The sequence below is a fragment of the Pelodiscus sinensis genome, chromosome 1, assembly GCF_049634645.1.
Source record: "Pelodiscus sinensis isolate JC-2024 chromosome 1, ASM4963464v1, whole genome shotgun sequence".
Taxonomy (NCBI): Eukaryota; Metazoa; Chordata; order Testudines; family Trionychidae; genus Pelodiscus; species Pelodiscus sinensis.
Window position 1 is genome coordinate 187,739,784 of NC_134711.1, and position 18,695 is coordinate 187,758,478.

The 18,695-nt window shown below is 42.3% G+C and overlaps 1 long non-coding RNA gene across 1 annotated transcript; it reads right to left on the minus strand.

Moving 5' to 3' along the window:
* Positions 1-2,889: 2,889 nt before the first annotated feature.
* On the minus strand, positions 2,890-16,753 carry LOC142826966 (uncharacterized). The gene is made up of 3 exons (XR_012901270.1): positions 16,669-16,753; positions 7,388-7,505; positions 2,890-5,554 (listed from the first exon to the last, which is right to left on the minus strand). It is a non-coding gene; the product is annotated as an uncharacterized LOC142826966 (long non-coding RNA).
* Positions 16,754-18,695: the final 1,942 nt, after the last annotated feature.

An 18,695-nucleotide genomic window follows, 5' to 3' on the forward strand; every position in this document is an offset into this window, starting at 1 on the left:
GAGTGGGTGTTAAAGGAGAAGGAAAGCACAAGGAACCCTTGTCCCCCCCTCCGCATTCATCAACCCCCTGCACAAGACTCAGGAATAACATCTCCCTGCACTCTCCACAGCACAGGGACAATTCCTATGAGAGAGTCCCCTATTCCTTAAGAGAGGAGCAAGTGTTGTACTACCTGAGACATTGACCCTCTGTGAAGCACAGAGTCTTCTAGAGCTCCCTGCTCCTCCCACCCCTGGCACAGCACCTCTGTACTTCCCCCACTGCAAGCAAGTGCCTAATAGGCACAACCAGGCTACCATATTTTGCAATATTGATCATGGGGTTGGCATAGATGTTCCCCTCAGTAGTTCTAAAAGCTGGACAGGTATGTAAGGGAGAGTGAAGTCAGGGGAGCAGGGAAGTATTAATTCCAGCCAAAGACTTGTAAGCAAACAGGGAAAATGCAAAAAGGCTGTAATACTCCATATAGCTATAGATATGAATCCCCAAACAAATCCAAGTTCTGGTTTTAAGTGCAAAAAGCAGTATATTATCAATAAGGGTTTGAAACACCAAAACCCAGCACAGGGTTGTCCCATCTGTAGATTTACGCATTTCTGAGTTATGAAGGAAATGGATAGCTTACTGGGAGAACATTACCTACATTGTCTCACTAAAAAGCCTGACGAGTCCCCCATCTCTTACCTTGTGGGGCTAAACCTGCAGCCCTTACACCTGAGAGCAATTCCAGTGAAGCCACTTAAACTACTAGAGTGATTAAAAGTATCAGAGGGGTAGCCGTGTTAGTCTGAATCTGAAAAAGCGGCAAGGAGTCCTGTGGCACCTTATAGACTAACCGAAGTGTAGGAGCATAAGCTTTCGTGGGCAAAGACCCACTTCGTCAGATGCATGTAGTGGAAATTTCCAGAGGCAGGTATAAATATGCAGGCCAGGATCAGGCTGGAGATGATGAGGTGGATCCAATCACTACAACCGCAGGGTCTAGAAATTGATTTCACAAAGAAAAAAGAAAGCTGAGATTCTCATGGAATCAACTGTCTCCAGGAACTGAGGACTTACAGAAAGTGACAAATATTGAGAGACTTGTGACAGAATCATGATTGCTTATGTGATGGCTGCCATTCTAAGGCCCCTCAGAACTAAAACCACGAGCAGCTACAATTTGAGCTAAAGATCTTTAACAGTGGTTGTAAAAGACACATCATCTGTGGATCAGGCACAGTAGGGGAAATGTAACATACACTTGCCAGTGGGTAAAGAGCTAGCAGTGAAATACAATATTCCCCTGACTATTAGATGCAGGGAATTACTAGGGGCCTGAGCTAACGCTCAGTGAAGTCAATGGAAAGACTCTTAGTTCTGGTCTACACTACAGTGGAAGGTCAACTTAAGATATGCAACTTCAGCTATGTTAATTATGTCGCTGGAGTCAAAATATCTTAAATTGCTCTTCCATGCCATCCACACATCAGGAGGTTGATGGGAGCATTTGCTCCCAACAGCTTTCCTTACTCCTTGGGTGTGTCCAGGGGTGTGTCTAGACTACATGCCTCCTTCGACGGAGGCATGTAGATTAGCCAGATCGGAAGAGGGAAATGAAGCCGCGATTAAAATAATCGCGGCTTCATTTAAATTTAAATGGCTGCCCCGATCTGCCGATCAGCTGTTTGTCGGCAGATCGGGGCAGTCTGGACGCGACGCGCCGACAAAGAAGCCTTTCTTCATCGGCACAGGTAAGCCTGGTTTCACGAGGCTTACCTGTGCCGATGAAGAAAGGCTTCTTTGTCGGCGCGTCGCGTCCAGACTGCCCCGATCTGCCGACAAACAGCTGATCGGCAGATCGGGGCAGCCATTTAAATTTAAATGAAGCCGCGATTATTTTAATCGCGGCTTCATTTCCCTCTTCCGATCTGGCTAATCTACATGCCTCCGTCGAAGGAGGCATGTAGTCTAGACACACCCCTTGTGAGGAGCAGGAGTGTTGGCACTAACAGAGATGCCCTCTGAGTTCAGTTTAGTGGGTCTAGTATAGACTAGACCCGCTAAATCGAACCTCAGAAGATTGACCGTGGCAGCTTTGATCTTCCACATAGCATAGACATGGCCTTAATGACTTCAACGGATCAGGCTTCTAGCACTGACCTCCTTCCTGGCCCTCTACAACAGATCTTTAAATGTAAGGAATTGAGAAGCAAGCACTGATGCCTTTTTGTATTTGAAAATGCAATCATGACTCCACAGGGATGAAGACTTCAACAGAGCTGCACTGATTTCCACCAGTGTAGTACCTGGTCCAAGCTGTTCAGAGGCCTTTCGTTTGTGGTGCTTTTATGAGAAGCTAAGAGAACATGATGTTAATTTTGTTTTAAAGCTACAATATAGGTACACGGTGATGGGTTTCCTCATTTTATCCCCTCTGCAGAAACCTTAAAAAATTCAAAAGATCCTTCTGTAAATTCAGAAAGTAAAATGTAGAAAAATGTAATGGAGTTAGCGCTGGTTTTCCAGACTCCTGTACAATGCAGAAGTGGAACAGTATTTAGAGTGAACATTTTTCATATACGACATGACTGAATTTAGATTGCAGGTTCTTTAAGGCAAGGTTGGACTGTGTGTTCTGTGTTTGCACAGTGCCTGTCCCATAACTAGGGCTCCTACGTGCTACTGCAATATAAATACGGAGTGATAAAAGCCACTGCAGCCATGGGAACTTTTTGATGCCATGTAACTTTATTTCTGTGCTGAACGTGGCACATCATCGTTCTCATCACAGACAGAACTATAACTCTACAATTCACAACTGTACGTCTATAGTTAAGCAGAGCCCAGCACAATACAGGTCAATGTTATTCATTTATCATTGAATATCATTTATCATTGAGGTGAATTGCGGCATCATCACACAGTTCACATCCCCATACTGACTTTTGAACAGAGCCATTCAATACCACCTTAAAGGATGTTCAATACCACCTTAAAGGATGCGTAAAGGATGTTCAGTACATGGAGTTTGTTATTTTCTAGAAACCATGCCTGCTAGATATCCAATATACTGTACAGTCTACATAACTTACTATGTTTACTAACATTAAAGGCCACATCCTGCTATGGAGAACTTGCATGTCTCTTCAGGTGTATACACTTCCTAATTAAGGGATAATCAGTGGGAGTTGCACTATGTGAATGAATAATCCCTTTCAAATGGTATCATCTTCACTGAGGGTGGCAGCTCAGAGTTATGGTGATGTCATCCATGTTGGATTAGTCACATGTTTACCAAGAAGGATCATTCACAAATTTAATTGCAGTTGCTCTGAAAGTCCCCTGGATACACTTTTAAAAATAATACAGATATAAGCACACATTGCATGCAAACTAGGACTAGTGTAGTATCTTTTGCCTAAACATTCAACTGCTTCCACATTCAAGCCCTGGTTTTCCCTGGTCCCCTAAAGGACTCATCTTCATCAGACCATTACCCAAACCTGTGTTTTCTTGAATTTTCACTTTTAATTTAAAGTTCCCAGTTATTCTGGTACATCTGAGCTCCACTCAGCCTGGGAAGAGATGGTGATAAGACTTCTTTATGCTTCTTTGATCCTGGAGCCATTTGGAAGTCAGTCTGATTCCAGGTGTAAAAAAAAAGTCATCTCAAAGTTGCCCTTAGCTGGACATTTTTTTAAAAGTTTGGGATTTTTGCATAATTTGTTATAATTTCTTAAAATACTTTATTCTTGTTATTTTTTTCAAGTGAAATGTAATTAAAATATATTTTCTAACAACATCAAAATGCCAGCAGCACAGGTTTCACAAGTGTCTTGGTGATAGTATTTAAATACTTGCATTTGCTATTTGGGGACACAATCCTGCAAATTCCCACTGTTTGACTTCAATGCAGCTACTCATTAAAATAAGGTCTCAGGTGGGTAAGGGCTTGCAAGATCATACTAATGTTGCAGAACAATGTTCAATAATTCCCAGCAGTTGGCAAATTTAAAATGAACATACTAATAGCGACACCACAGGTAACATCTCTTGGTTACGAAAATCTTAGAAATCAAAGGCTTTGGGAATAAAGGCTCAGATTCCCAACAGATGTTAATGGTTTTCTGTCAAGAACTGCATATCCTATTCATATTGTTAGTCACATGTCCATATTTCTGGATGCATGTTGGTTGATTTAACCAAAGTTCTAGCCTTTTATCCTTTATAAAAGTGGAGAAATTTAGTCATGATACAGCCATCATTTCTGATTCTTGCAACAATATGACTACAATAAACACAGTTTTAATGAAAAACTTTATTCAGAAAAAAACTATCAACTAAAGCAAGTTTCTGTATGATTATCATAAAAATAACCTAAACTCTACCTTGGGGAGGTATAAGAATACAGAGAGACTACACATTGCAAATTTTGGCATTTGTGAAAAATGCCTTCATAAACATAACCTATTAAAATTTAAATGAAGCTTTTATCATTTACTCAACATTTGAAAGGACTAGAACACATTTATCACAGAAGTCGTCATTTTATCATGGCTTAGTACTAGCAGTGATGTATTGTGCAATTTGCAGTGCATACCTAGTTTATAGATCATTACTGATGAGTACTATCTAGATACATCTGTAACATCTCCTCTAAAGTGCATCCAGATACATTAATTCTTAGGAAAAAATACTGGAGGCAATAGACTTTTAAGTTCTGTAGATAAGATTTGGGTTTTTAAGTTATGTGGGTTGACTCCAAATGATTAGCCAAAAGCGAGACACCTTAGCAGTACAGTGGAGGAGAATCTCAGATTTGTTTTTGTGCTTGGTTAGTGAGATTCAATTAAAACATGTACCAATTTTACAATAACTATTGTAGAAATCTACATACCAGTCTGCTGTCAAATCTATGTCCTTCCCATACAGTTCTGATTTCTATGAGCCAGAAAAGTTCATAAGGTGTTAAATCTTTATTAAGTTTCTTGCAGATTGTCATACAGTGGCATGTGTACCACCCTGGTCAATAAAATCCATTCCGTGAGCGGTAGCTTCAGATCTTCTAAGAACCAGGAAGTGGATAAAGAGGGTTCCTTAGAAAAGACACGAGTGTTTATGGGGAGGGGGTTATTTGAGTGTTTGTTTTGATTAAATGAAGAATTAAAAAATTGTGTTCAGTGCAGTGCAGTCTTCTAAAGTACATATTCCAAAGTTTGCATGCCAGACTAAATATAACAGTCCATCTATTGAGACTCTAAAAAACCTTTGTTTGTGTGTTTATTTCAAAAGAAATATCCACAATGCAGTGTGGTGTTTAGATGGGTAGCAAAGTAGAGACTGGCAAGGGATGGATTAACTAATTATCTCTCTATTTACACAGGGGAAAATGTGTTTGGATGTAAGATTAAAATAACTGGAAAATCAAAATCGGAATTTTCATTTTTTTTCTTCTGTGTGTGCCAAACAAAGAAACATGCAAACAATATCTCTCCAGCTATTCATCAAACGTTCTGTTTATAGTGGCTTGACTATCCAGTCTTATGTAGGAAAACTGTTCCATGCTCCCAGCTGAAAAGTAAAAAATAACATCATTTGTATACCACATATTACTATGCTCCAAAATAGCCTTTCTTCTGAAAAGTTTAGAGGATGGAAAAAGGACTTCACTTTTATGTCAGATTATTCTCAAGGCACTTCATATATAAACAATGACAGTGTCCAGCATAAAATGCTAATGAAAAATGTCCAAGCAAAGGAGGCAAAAATGGCCTTGTTTCAACTTCCACAATTAGAAAGCTCTCCTCCAACAAGCAGAAATATCAGTGAGCTGCATCTAATTCTACTCTGCAATGCCAAGTCCAAAGGGACTGAATCCAAAGGTATCCAAAGAAATTGTATTTGTACTTAACATCTGCTTTGTTTTATCAGTAATGTTTATAGTTTTTGCTATTGTTACCTGTGATCGGTTGGGTTTCTAACTAAGCAGGGTTAGACTGAGTCTTTACTTCATTAGGAGCTCCTAGGTATTGTAAGAAGTGGTTTTGGTGATCTAGGTACCACTTTCCTCTGAGTGTATAATGAATCAAAGCCCCAGCAATATACTAAGAGTCACTGGTATCTTGCAGGTGACATGTAACTTCAAGGTTCTGACCATTTATCACCATGAAAGACCCCATGGCACTTTCATAAGAGAGGTGCTAATTCTGATCTCCCTAACCAAATTCCAACTAGTATCAGGTTCACCGACAGGGGTAGGGAGAAAGCTGCCCTGAGGACTGTGAGTCTGTCAGCTCACCTCACTGTGGGTATGTCTACACTACCACCCTAGTTCGAACTAGGGTGGTAATGTAGTCAACCAGAGTTGCAAATGAAGCCCGGGATTTGAATTTCCCGGGCTTCATTGGCATGTTGCCGGGCACCGCCATTTTTAAATGTCCGCTAGTTCGGACTCCGTGCCCCGCGGCTACACGCGGCACGAACTAAGTAGTTTGGACTAGGCTTCCTATTCCGAACTACCGTTACTCCTCGTTACTCCTTCCTATTATAGTTACATTATGTCTAGCTAAATCCCCCTTGCATCTTCAGTAGGGTACATCTTCCGTAGCTGTCCTAAAATGCTGTGCAATGTTAGTATGTACTGTTAAACAGTTGCAAACATGCCAGTGACTTCATCCAGAAGAGAATCCGGCCCGTTTTAAAGACTGTGAAGCATTTGGGAAACTTTGGCCATGAGAGGTGCTATATACAAAGAATGAATTGTGTATTGCCATAAAGATCTGATAACTCTATGTAATAATTGGTAGTTAAGTGTGATGCCTAAAAACTCGATCCTACTCCCTTAGGGTATGTCTACACTTGCTCCCTATCTCGAGATAGGGATGCAAATGTAGTGTACCGAAATTGCTAATGAAGCGCGGGATTTAAATATCCTGTGCTTAATTAGCATAATCGGGTCTGCCCGCCATTTTGAAATGGCATTATTGCGAAATAAAACGCCCCATGTAGCAGCGTTATTTTGAGAGAAAACCCTTTTCTCGAAATAAGTGTTAATCCTCATTGTATTAACAATTGAGGATTAACAGTTATTTCGAGAGAAAACCCTTCTCTCAAAATAACGCTGCTACATGGGGCGTTTTATTTCGTAATAATGCGATTTGAAAATGGTGTCCAGATGTGATTATGCTAATTAAGCATGGGATATTTAAATCCTGCGTTTCATTAGCAATTTTGGTACACTACATTTGCATCCCTATCTCGAGACAGGGAGCAAGTGTCGACATACCCATAATTATTAATGGGAGTTCTGCTATAGACTTCATTACAAATAGTATTCACACTCCAGATCAGTCAGGAGTCTGTAACTGGTGGCTGTGAGAAGGAATAATTGAGCTATATACTCACATAGTCTAGAGGGGAAGGATGATTTGGACTTGGATCCAGAGACCTAGTTTCAGTTCTCTGCTCTGCCATGAATTCCCTTGGGCAAGTCATTTAATCTCTCTGTGTTTCAGTTCCCCATCTGTAAAGTGGGGGAAAGGAAAGTATTACTCTTCTGTCCCATAAACACAATGAGTAGTCCTGGAGCACCTTAGAGACTAACAAAAATATATACATAGTATCATGAGCTTTTGTGGGCAAAAACCCAATTCTTCAGATGAGATGATCTTGATCTCATCTCATGTGAGGAAGTGGGTTTTGCCCATGAAAGCTCATGATACCATGTATATATTTTTGTTAGTCTCTAAGGTGCTACAGGACTACTCATTGTTTTTAAAGTTACAGACTAACACAACTACTCCCCTGAGACTTTTCTATCTTTTGTCTATTTTGACTATGTAGACTGTACACTTTGTATGGCAGTATAGGCCAATAGGCCATGCGTTTTGCTTGGAGCTTCTAGGCCAGTAGTACCCAACACGGTGCTCGTGGACGCCATGGCGCCCACGGGGGTATTAGTGTGTGCCCGCCAAGTGCTCAGGGCTGGCCTGGCCCCGGGCACGTGGCGCATGAGTGGTGCCGGAGCCAGCCCCGGGCGCATGGCACACGGTGAGCGCTAGCCCCGGGGGCGCCGCGGATTGGCCGCCCACGCTCTGGGCACGCGGCGCATGGGGGGAGCGCAGGCTCCGGGCGCGTGGTGCTTGGGGGGGGAGCGCCAGCGCCAGCCCCGGGTGCGTGGCGCTTGCAGGGTGCGCGGCACTTGGAGAGCGCCGGCCCCTGGGCGCGCGGTGCTTGGGGGAGGGAGGGAGAGAGCGAGCGCCAGCCCCGGGCGCGCGGCGCTTGAGGGGAGAGCGCCGGCCCCGGGTGCGTGGTGCTTGGGGGGAGAGTGCTGGCCCCGGGAATGCGGCTATGGGGTGGGCCCGGCCCCGGGAATGCGGCTTTGGGGGGGCCCCGACCCCAGGAATGCAGCTATGTGGGGCCCCACCCCCGGGCACCCGGCGGGCGAACGGCCACGCCCCCTGGGGCCCAGCAACCTCAGATGGTTGGGGACCACTGTTCTAGGCAATGCAAGTAATAAATATTAGTTAGAGGAACAGACATGAATTGTAGTTCACAGATTAAAGACAGAGATTTAGTAATGACATCAATAGATCATCAAGAATCAATGTGATCGCTGTCACAGTCCCTTTGGAAACTGTCTTGTTGTGGCAAACCATGACAACCTAGAAGTTGTCACAATTAGTCCTACCATCAGGACACCAATCATTTTGACAAGGTTTGAAGTGCCATAGACAACAACCACTAAATTATGGTAAGCAAAATGAGGAAACCATAATGAGAAGCACATTAACTATAACATCTAATGGTTCTGTGGGCGACCACAATTACTCCTCGAAGTTTGCTAGAAATAACTTGTCCAATCACATGTCCATATTCCAGATCGGATTACTCTGAGAGACATGCCAAGATATCACACACACACACAAAATCAAGCAGAGTATTCATTTGCTTTAATGGATTTAATTATCTGGCACTATACTGAACTTTGGCAAAATACAGTAGGTCAGATACTCAATTGGTGTAAACTAGCAAGCTCCATTGACTACAATGGAGTTTCACACATATGAGCTAAGAACCTGGACTGTTGTATTTTATTGTTCTTCTTGGAACAGAATCTTAGCTGCTATTAACCGGCTGAAGTTGAAGTCAATGAAGCTGTTCCAGTTTACACAGATGAGGGTCTGGCCCTTTGTTTCATTATTGTTTACACATTTGCTCATGCTGAAGTCAATTTTTACCCGCTATCGTTTTCATAGATACAGATTGTATCTCTTAGCGTTTACAGATAATGGTTCAGAGTCATCAAAGAAGTGATGTGTAGATTTTTTTTACTTTGTCATCTTAATAGCGGTCCTTCACAGAGAGGGTGGCCAGCTTTGAAACCATCAGGATTCCTGACACCTTTCCCCAATTCACTTCCAGATAAAGAACTTCAGGGCTAACATCCTCCTTGGTCCTGGGAACTGGGCAGCATGTAAATTATCTGTCTATGTATTCTGGTGCCTTAGTCCCAATTATCTGATTTAGTTTCCTGTCTGTAGTTTTCACATCACACGTCAGTGAAGTATTGAGTGAGTTGATCTCTCGAGATAGAAGCGTATCATTCTGAATTATGCATCCTGCCTGATTAACAATTGTGACAGCAGTATCCTGAATCTTCAGCACACTCTCTAATCAGCTTCTCAGCCTTACATATTCCCAAATTTGAATAAATCTTACTGTTTGCTAAAGTATTGTTTTCCTTGAAAATACTTTCAATTGTCCCAGAAAATGTCTGGAAAGATTTGATCTTTAGCCTCTGGCTTTCTAGAAGGCGATGAATAAACTTCTTAATTCTTCAGTCCATTTCTGCTCTCTATATATGCACCTCATGATAATCTTACAATAAAACTATTTTCACAATTTGGGAGAAGGAAGGTTAACTTCCAGGGAATTTAATGAACATGAAAGTGAGGCACAAGGTTTGGCTAGAACCAAGTATCATAGAAGCAAGTATGTTGCCAGATTCCTTAGACTATACAGTTATTGCAGCCAGCTGATTCAGGGTCACAATGCTCAATCAAAAGGGGCATTTTAAATCCAATGTACATGTTTGGGCTTCCCAGCCTGAGCCCCTGTAGCCCAAGCCAGCTGGGATGGCCAGTGAGAAGCATCTAACTGCAATGTACACATATTTGTGGATTTAAGTAGCTGACCTAAATCAGGCAGGCAGAGAACAGTCTATGAACCTGGATCTTCCACGTCTCAGCTGAGTGACCTATCCACTGGAATATTGGCTATTTTAGGAGGGATGGGATTTTTTGTGAAAAAATTCGAAAGTTTTTTATGCAAAATCAAAACAAAAAACCCGTAACATAGACATAGCCCCACTCAGAGACAACAGTGAAAAATCCTGGCATTTGTCTGCTGCTGCCCAATCAGCACACTTTGCCTTATAGAAGCTCAAACAGACCCAAGTGGGTGAGGTAGTCTCTTTCATTGGACCAGCTTCTGTTGGTGAATGACACAAGCTTTCAAGCTTACACAGAGCTCTTCCTCTGGCCTAGGAAAGATATGCCGAGTGACACAGTTAATGAAACCTTGACATTTAGCCAAATATCTGTCTGGGGAGTTCAAAAGTCCATTTTACCATAATTCACCAACAGAGTTTGGTCCAATTAAAAGTATTACCTCACCTACCTCATCTCTGTAACCTATTCTTTTGGTGTTTTAGCCATTCTTTTTAATTACTTGAACAGTTTCATAAACTTCAAATTTCCATGACATATTTCCCAACATATGAATCAGTTTTACTCCCCTCATCAATTATAAACTCTTTCCCTAGCTGCTGTTACTGAGAGTAAGACTAATATGCTGTTCATAATTCAAGTAAATGCTTCTATATTTCATGACAAAAAGAAACATTCTGAATTCTTTTCATCTTCCCTTCTGGGCTCAGTCGTCACACAGTTCATTTCCAGACATTCATCACTTGACACCAGGGGTAGGACTTTAGTAACAAAAGAAGATCTGAGAAGAAAGGCCTCGGGAGCATTAACTTGCTGAGCTGTAACCCGGCAAAGGTTCTTTATGCGGAACAAAGCAGCTCTGAACGCTACCTGCAGGACTTGAAAGCTTTAACCTGAATGGCTTTAAAGTGAGACCTTACAAACACAAGCTAGCACATTTTGCTTAATTAAAAGGAATCATATTCTATAGAGGAATAGATTTATTTCAAAGTGCTGTATATTAGGCAATCAAATATGCCACATATTTAAAGGAACGTAGTGAATAATTTGTAGCAAATAATTTGTTCAAAGAATTCTGCCTTTTTGCTTGTTCAAGAATATCCACAAAGTACAATTTTCTCAAATTATTTTAAATAATTTTGCAAGTAATTTCAGAAAATAAGTCTTAGTTTGTAGCCCACCCATGAGAAATTGGTGAATATTTGAAATTTGTGTTGGTTTGTGTTAAATGGACAAACGGGGGACATGATTTTTTCTGTTCACTGACTGTTTACACTGCATTGGGAATGTGGGTCTCAGTGTTTCAAGCCCATGCTTGAGTAGCCACACTGCTTTGTAAACTTGGGTTTCAAGCTTGTGCTAATGCATCCAAACTGCATTACACAGACCATCCAATTGGGTCTGTGACTTGAGCTGCATCCACACTGAAAAAGTGATAGGGCTTGGACCCAAGTCACAGCAGGAATCTAGCCCAGCCCCTCGCAGAGTCCTAAGACCTGGGACCTGAGTGCTTGTGACTGAAGTCAGATTGATTTGTGTGTGGACAGGAGTGTGGCTTGGGCTAAAACCTGAGTCAGATCCTAAATTTATTGTGCAGTGTAAATGTAAGTGGGGGAATGGTCCCACTATTGTGGGGAACTTTCCTGGCTTCTATACTACCCCAGTGAAATGGACCAACGAAAGGATCTGAGTCCCTGCTCCCACTTCTTTTACCCAAAGGCCTCCCTGATCCAGCTGGCAGAGCTGTATGGTGGGTCGTTACCCCCGTGTGTTGCAGCTGGAGTGGCAGCCACCATGTGGCCCAGCCAGCAGGGCTGCGTGGTGGGCAGCTCCCCCACGTGCTGGAGCTAGGGCTGCTGTGCAGCTGCTCCTGCCCCTTTATGCTGTCCTGGCTCTGGAAATCATCACTGAACACATGAAGTGCTGGAAGTGGCAGTAAACACAGAGAACAAAACAAACAAACAAACAAAAAAGCCACACAAAACATAAGAACATAAGAACGGCCATACTGGGTCAGACCAAAGGTCCATCTAGCCCAGTATCCTGTCTGCCGACAGTGGCCAGCACCAGGTGCCCCAGAGAGGGTAGACAGAAGACAATGATCAAGCGATTTGTCTCCTGCCATCCCTCTCCAGCCTCTGACAAACAGAGGCCAAGGACACCATTTTATCCCCTGGCTAATAGCCTTTCATAGACCTAACCTCCATGAAATTATCTAGCTTCTCTTTAAACTCTATTATAGTCCTAGCCTTCACAGCCTCCTCTGGCAAGGAGTTCCACAGGTTGACTACACACTGTGTGAAGAACTTTCTTTTATTAGTTTTAAACCTGCTCCCCATTAATTTCATTTGGTGTCCTCTAGTTCTTCTATTTAGGGAACTAATAAATAACTTTTCTTTATTCACCCTCTCCACACTACTCATGATTTTATAGACCTCTATCATATCCCCCCTCAGTCTCCTCTTTTCTAAACTTAAAAGTCCCAGTCGCTTTAACCTCTCCTCATATGGGACCCATTCCAAACCCCTAATCATTTTAGTTGCCCTTTTCTGAACCCTTTCCAAGGCCAAAATATCTTTTTTGAGGTAAGGAGACCACATCTGTACACAGTATTCAAGATGTGGGCGTACCATAGTTTTATACAGGGGCAGTAAGATATTCTGGGTCTTATTTTCTATCCCTTTCCTAAAAATTCCTAGCATCCTATTTGCCTTTTTGACCGCCACTGCACACTGCGTGGAAGTTTTCAGAGAACTGTCCACAATAACTCCAAGATCTCTTTCCTGATTTGTCGTAGCAAAAGCAGTAGACATGAGCAAAATAGCACAAGCCATTTCATTATCACTAACCCCCTTAGTCCAAAAATCATAACTCAGACCCCCAAAATCTTGGGAATAGTCCTAAAATCATGATTTTTTTTTAAAAAAAGAGGGGTTGGTCTCAGTAATAGGGAACCTGCCCCATTAAGAACCAGGAGACCTTGGACCAGTCTGCTCTGTTGAGTTAGCCCTGCCATGAAGCACCTTTGTAGGACATGAAACTGAAGGGAGGAAAACCGAACATTGTAGGACTGAGCAGCCATTTTAAGAGGGATAAGGGATCTTTTGGAAAATGCTTTATTTTCTGAAAGATCCGCGTCTAGACTGGCACTTTTTTCCAGCAAAGCTCCTAGCCGGAAAAAGCGGCAACCATTTTTATGCTAATGAAGCGGGGGGGGGGGGGATTTAAATCCCCGCTTCATTTGCAATTGCAATGTGTCTAATTTGCATCCCTTTTACGAAAAAGGGATGCAGTCTTGACACAGCCCTGTTGTATAGCAGTGCAGCCCAGGTCTTTAAGAAAAACAGCTTATTGTTCAAACATTGCATGTGGGGGGGGGGGGAGGGAGTGTACAGGGCTGGCCTTACCATGAGGTGAACTGAGGTGGCTGCCTCAGGTGCCAGACTGTGGGGGGGAGAGGGGCGCCACTAGGACCCAGAGTGTAGAAAATTGTGTCTGCTGCTGGTGCATATGTATTCTCTCTGCACTACCATGAGAGGAGTAGAACAGTAAGAAGGTAGAATTGAGACCTTTCAAAGTTTTGGCCCAAGTGAAGGGGCATGGAGGCATCATTTGAACTCCCTGCCTCAGGTGCCAAAATTTTGTGGACTGACCCTGGGAGGGTGATGTCTTTTTACCCCATCTGTAACTAATGGCATGATACAGTACATTGCCAGTTAAGGTCAGCCATATTAATAAGGATGTTTGGGTAAATGTTCTGATTTAATAGTTCTTTTTATTCTTTGTGATCTGGAAAGAGCTATTTTAGTATTCTTTCTTCCATAATAGATGAGACAGCGATAGGGAGAGAGATAGCTGCATAAGACAAAACTCCTCTGCTCATGAATGGAAAAATCTAGAGGGAACACTGCTTACCATTGCTTTTCACCAGGAAAACATAATACTGCTGGCACTGCTTTCTGTGCTGGCACCCCAGAGTGCGAGATTCTTCAGTGCTAAGGCCAGATGGGACTAATATAATCTCCAGTGTAACAATGCCATAGCACTTCCCCAAGTAACTCTCAGAGCAGGAGTTCTCAAACTGGGGGTTGTGAGCCATCAGGAGATCACAAAGTGATTACATGGAGCTGTCAGGCTCCACCCACAAACTCTACTTCACCTCCAGTATTTATAATAGTGTTAAATACTTTAAAAAAAAAAAAGGAAGTATAAGGGATCAGGGGTCACACTCAGGCTTGCTGTGTGAAAGGGGACACCAGCACAAAAGTTTGAGAACCACTGCCCTACAGCAGATCTTTGACAAAACCATCCAGTCTTGATTTGAAAAGGGTTAGTGCTGGGGAATCCACCAGGACCCGTGGTAAATTGTTCGAATGATTACACTCACAGTTAAAAATGTCTCAATGTAGACTCTGGTTAAAGGTCTTCCTGCCCATGGGATTGGCCCTAGTAACTGAAAATATTCCCTCTCCTGCTGTGACCATGACTTCTGTGACAGAATACTGTACTTCTATCAGATCAATCAACTGACTGCCAGACCGAGAGTCTCCGGAGCGCAGGAGATGGAATTTCCACAGGAGCCAGAGTGAGGTTATAGAACTCTCACACGAGATAAGGCAGCCCCTGGTTCTTACCACACTCCACATAAGTTGTTTTCTTGCAAAAACAACCCATAAATCAGCCAAGCTATTTCATCTATTGTTTTTTTTCTCTGTAAATATATTTAACTATGTTTCCTCTGAACAAGTTTTAAAAGGTCCAACCCTTCCCCCCCACAACACTTTTTTAAAATCATCATAAAATGCACAATGAATGAGTCATACTCTAATAGCAATAAGTCAGTTCAGGGTGTGCATTAGCTGGCTACTGATTCACTTATCATCTTTCTTATTTGTGTCTTATAATGCACCTAAGGCATGCACCAATCACCTAATAATGCACACCCTGGAGTGGTGTATTGCTGTGTTAAAAGAGTTAGTCAAGAAAAACATCTCAAATTATAATTGCAGAGACTACCTGGGTGAGTAAAAGATTGTAATTTTGCTAGGTGAAGCAGGCTCACACCCTTACCTCTGCCAAAAGTGCCACGAGCACTAAACCCCATGTGTTTATAACAGGAGTCATTTGCATATGTAAATGACTATTTGAATGCCCAAATTCCAGTTTTCATAGACTATCTATTATGCTGATCTCTGACACTTTATTTCTCTCACCAAACCTGGTTCATAATGACCGTGGCGCAGATCCTGCAGTTGGCTCTGTGAGAATAGACACTTGCTTTGTTGAGTCACTGGGTGGGTGCAAAGGTCTGCTGACCTGGATCTGACTGCAGGAGTGAGGTCTATAAGAGATGGTCATGATTTCTGTTTTATTTCTGATATAACAGAGGGTACCTCCACTAATAGGGTGCCCCTTAGCAACATGATAATTCTGTGGTGTATCAGAGAGAGAAAGATATCACCAGCTGGCTCCCCAACAGCAGCTAGCTACTTCTTGAGGGGTCTCCTGTCCAACCACACTTAGCTCACGACTTAGGACCATATCCCTCTCCATTATATACTTCTGTTCATTTTAAAATACTTGAAAACAAGAAAGTATTATAAGCAGGGCTGCATGGAGCTATAAATTAGGAGGGTCTCGGCATTTCTAGTATAATACCTGTTCCTTAACGGTTACACACCAGGGCTGAAATGAGGTATACAAAAGTCATGAACTAAGGAAAACACATTTTCTTCTTTTTTAATTAAAAAGACACACTTTTTGACAATATTTAAAATATATCAGAAGGCAAACTTTAATGGTACCAAATAAAACAAACCTTTCTTTTTAAAAGGCTGGTATGGCGATGTTTTCATCTCCAGCTTTTATTGACAATGAAACAAAAAAAGGGGGGGGGGGGGATCCCGTAGGGATACCAAAGTTTGTAAAATGGGCCCTGACTTTGTGTATCTCCACTCTTGGAAGCCCAGCGTCAGACATACTGGTCCTTCACTCAGTGGAAACTGCTTGTCTTCAACTCCTCTGAGGAAAACAGGCCAGAAATGTTTTTAGTTGAACACCACAAATTGAACCAGGAAAAAACCAATGGTTACTCCTGAAAAATGTAGCCCTACATTTTCACTTAATGCTGAACCATTCCAGCTTCTTGGAAATTTCATAGACATTTTTAAAGAGTGTTAAAAGCAAAATCCTACTCTACTGGTCTCCTAAGTATGTAATACATATTTTAACAGCCTAAATATATATTGAACCAGTTTAGATTTATCATACAAGCTTCAGAACCTTCCATGACAACTGTTTTGTTGGCACTGAAGTGTCTTTAGGAGCCACTGGAATCAAGGCTAAATAAATATGCTCAGCAATGGAAAATCCATGTAAGAACTCCAGAATATGGAGCCCCAGCAGTGAGGGGACCAGGCGTGGAGAGGGTGAAAAAAAGAGCAGCAATGAACTCACCTTTATTGTCTTTTTAAAGACAAACATAACAGATAAGACATCTGGACAATTAAAAGCTTCCACCCTTGTCTCCAAATTACAAGCTGTAAGGAACAACAGGGATAATTAACTACATTTTAAAGTGGGACAGTTTTCACCTTTAAAAAATTTGACTCATTGCCCATTTCCTGGTAGAAGCATGTCCAACATGAGCCCATCTTAATAATTTATTATTAGCCATCTTTGTATGGGCAGAGCCCGATGGTTAACCCACTAGAAGGGCTGAACTGATTCCAGTTTTTACAGGGCGAGTCCCTCCCCTGAGTAGAGCTGGCATGAGGGATGATGAAATTGGAAAGGTCTAACAAATCAACACAGGTTTCCTAAATGGCAGGAGTCAGACTGAGGCATGATAGGAACCACTTTTCCAACTACTCATTCAGTTTTCAACTGTCATATCTGAAAATTGAGGTCAGTGAAGGTGTTTCATTTAAACCCCCCCCCCCCAAAGGTTTGCAATGTGTACATAAGTAGGCCAGTCAGTATTTGTGCTTCCAGGCTCAGAATTCGCATTGTGAGATGGCAAACATGCTTTTTTCATTCTGCTTTATGACCAGTAAAACCCTAAACAGATATATATTGACTTGAGGCTGGCACCACACAGAGATTTAGGTACTGCAACACCTCACTTTTAAGTGCCTTGTCACCGACTGGAATCCATAATACGTAGGAAGAGTCAGGCAGCCAAGAATGGGATCCACAGAAGCCCTTAAGCTGAGCAGGGAGCCACCCAAGCTAGCCAGTAGGGAATGCCAAGAAGAGTACCCTCAGCACAAGAAGGAGCTGTCTATACTGCTCCTTCTTATGCAAAAAAACCCTCTTGCACAGGAGCCTGAAAATAAGCGGCTCCTGCCCAAAAGGGGGGTTTTGCACAAGAAGGAGCAGTGTAGACAGCTCCTTCTTACGCAAAAGCCCCTTCCGCAAATATGGCTGCTCATTAGGTCTGCAAATGAGGTGTGGCAATATTCATCGGCACGCCTCATTTGCATATCTTCTTGCGCAACAAAATGCAGTGTAGACGTAGCCTTAGTGTGCAGCAGGCTAGCACAAGATGGAGCCTGCTGCCACAAACTAAGTATTCGTCTAGACAAGCCCACTGTCTAAAGAGAATAGAGAGAGAGAGAGACAGTCCTCAGAAAACAGAATTACTGTACCAACAAATACTTCCCAGAACACAACAACAACAAAAGTAGTTTTGTTTAGTTTAGTTTAATGCTATTCAGAGATGTAGTTAAGACCTCATCTATACTATCACACTGAACTGTGCTTTAAATATGTTGTGGGACAAATATATTTGCACTTATCAAGTAAGCAGGCCCCAAGACGCTATTTTATGTTTTGTGAGGGATGGTGCTAATTGGGTAGATTTTAGCCCTGTTCTATGACACTGCTGAGTTTCCAGTCGCACTACCAAATGGAACTATGCTTGAACATGGAGGGGACACACTGCTCCAGGCAATCATGTTGTAACCAGTTTCCCCCATTTCCCCCCTCCCCCCCCCCCCCAGCGAGGTTTGTACCAATCCACACAGGACCTTATGATGCTCTTCTATTCCTTAGTTAAAATTTGTCGTGCAATCCGTGTGATCATCTCTGCCCTTTCTAAAATTGGATGGGTACTAACCATTATGAATTCAGCTGATATAAGGCATTGTAGATTCACTAACTGACAAGCAGCTTTGCCCATTCATACCAGCTGAGAACCTGGCCCCTTGAGTCAAATCCAACCCTAATTTAAAAGGTAACAACTCAGGGTGCTCCAGTGGAGCTACTTCAGGGTGGAGTTTGACCCCTTAACTTTGTTGTTTCTTCTGTATGGTAGTCATATGAAGCCACTTCAAAATGCTATTTTGTAACTACTGGAAAACTAGTGGGTTTTATTTGGAAGCATTACTAATCAATTGCTTCACACATAGAAGAGCAGTTGAAGCTTATTTTTTTAAATGTTTTATTGCACCCTGAAGTGCTAAAAATACCATGTCACCAGA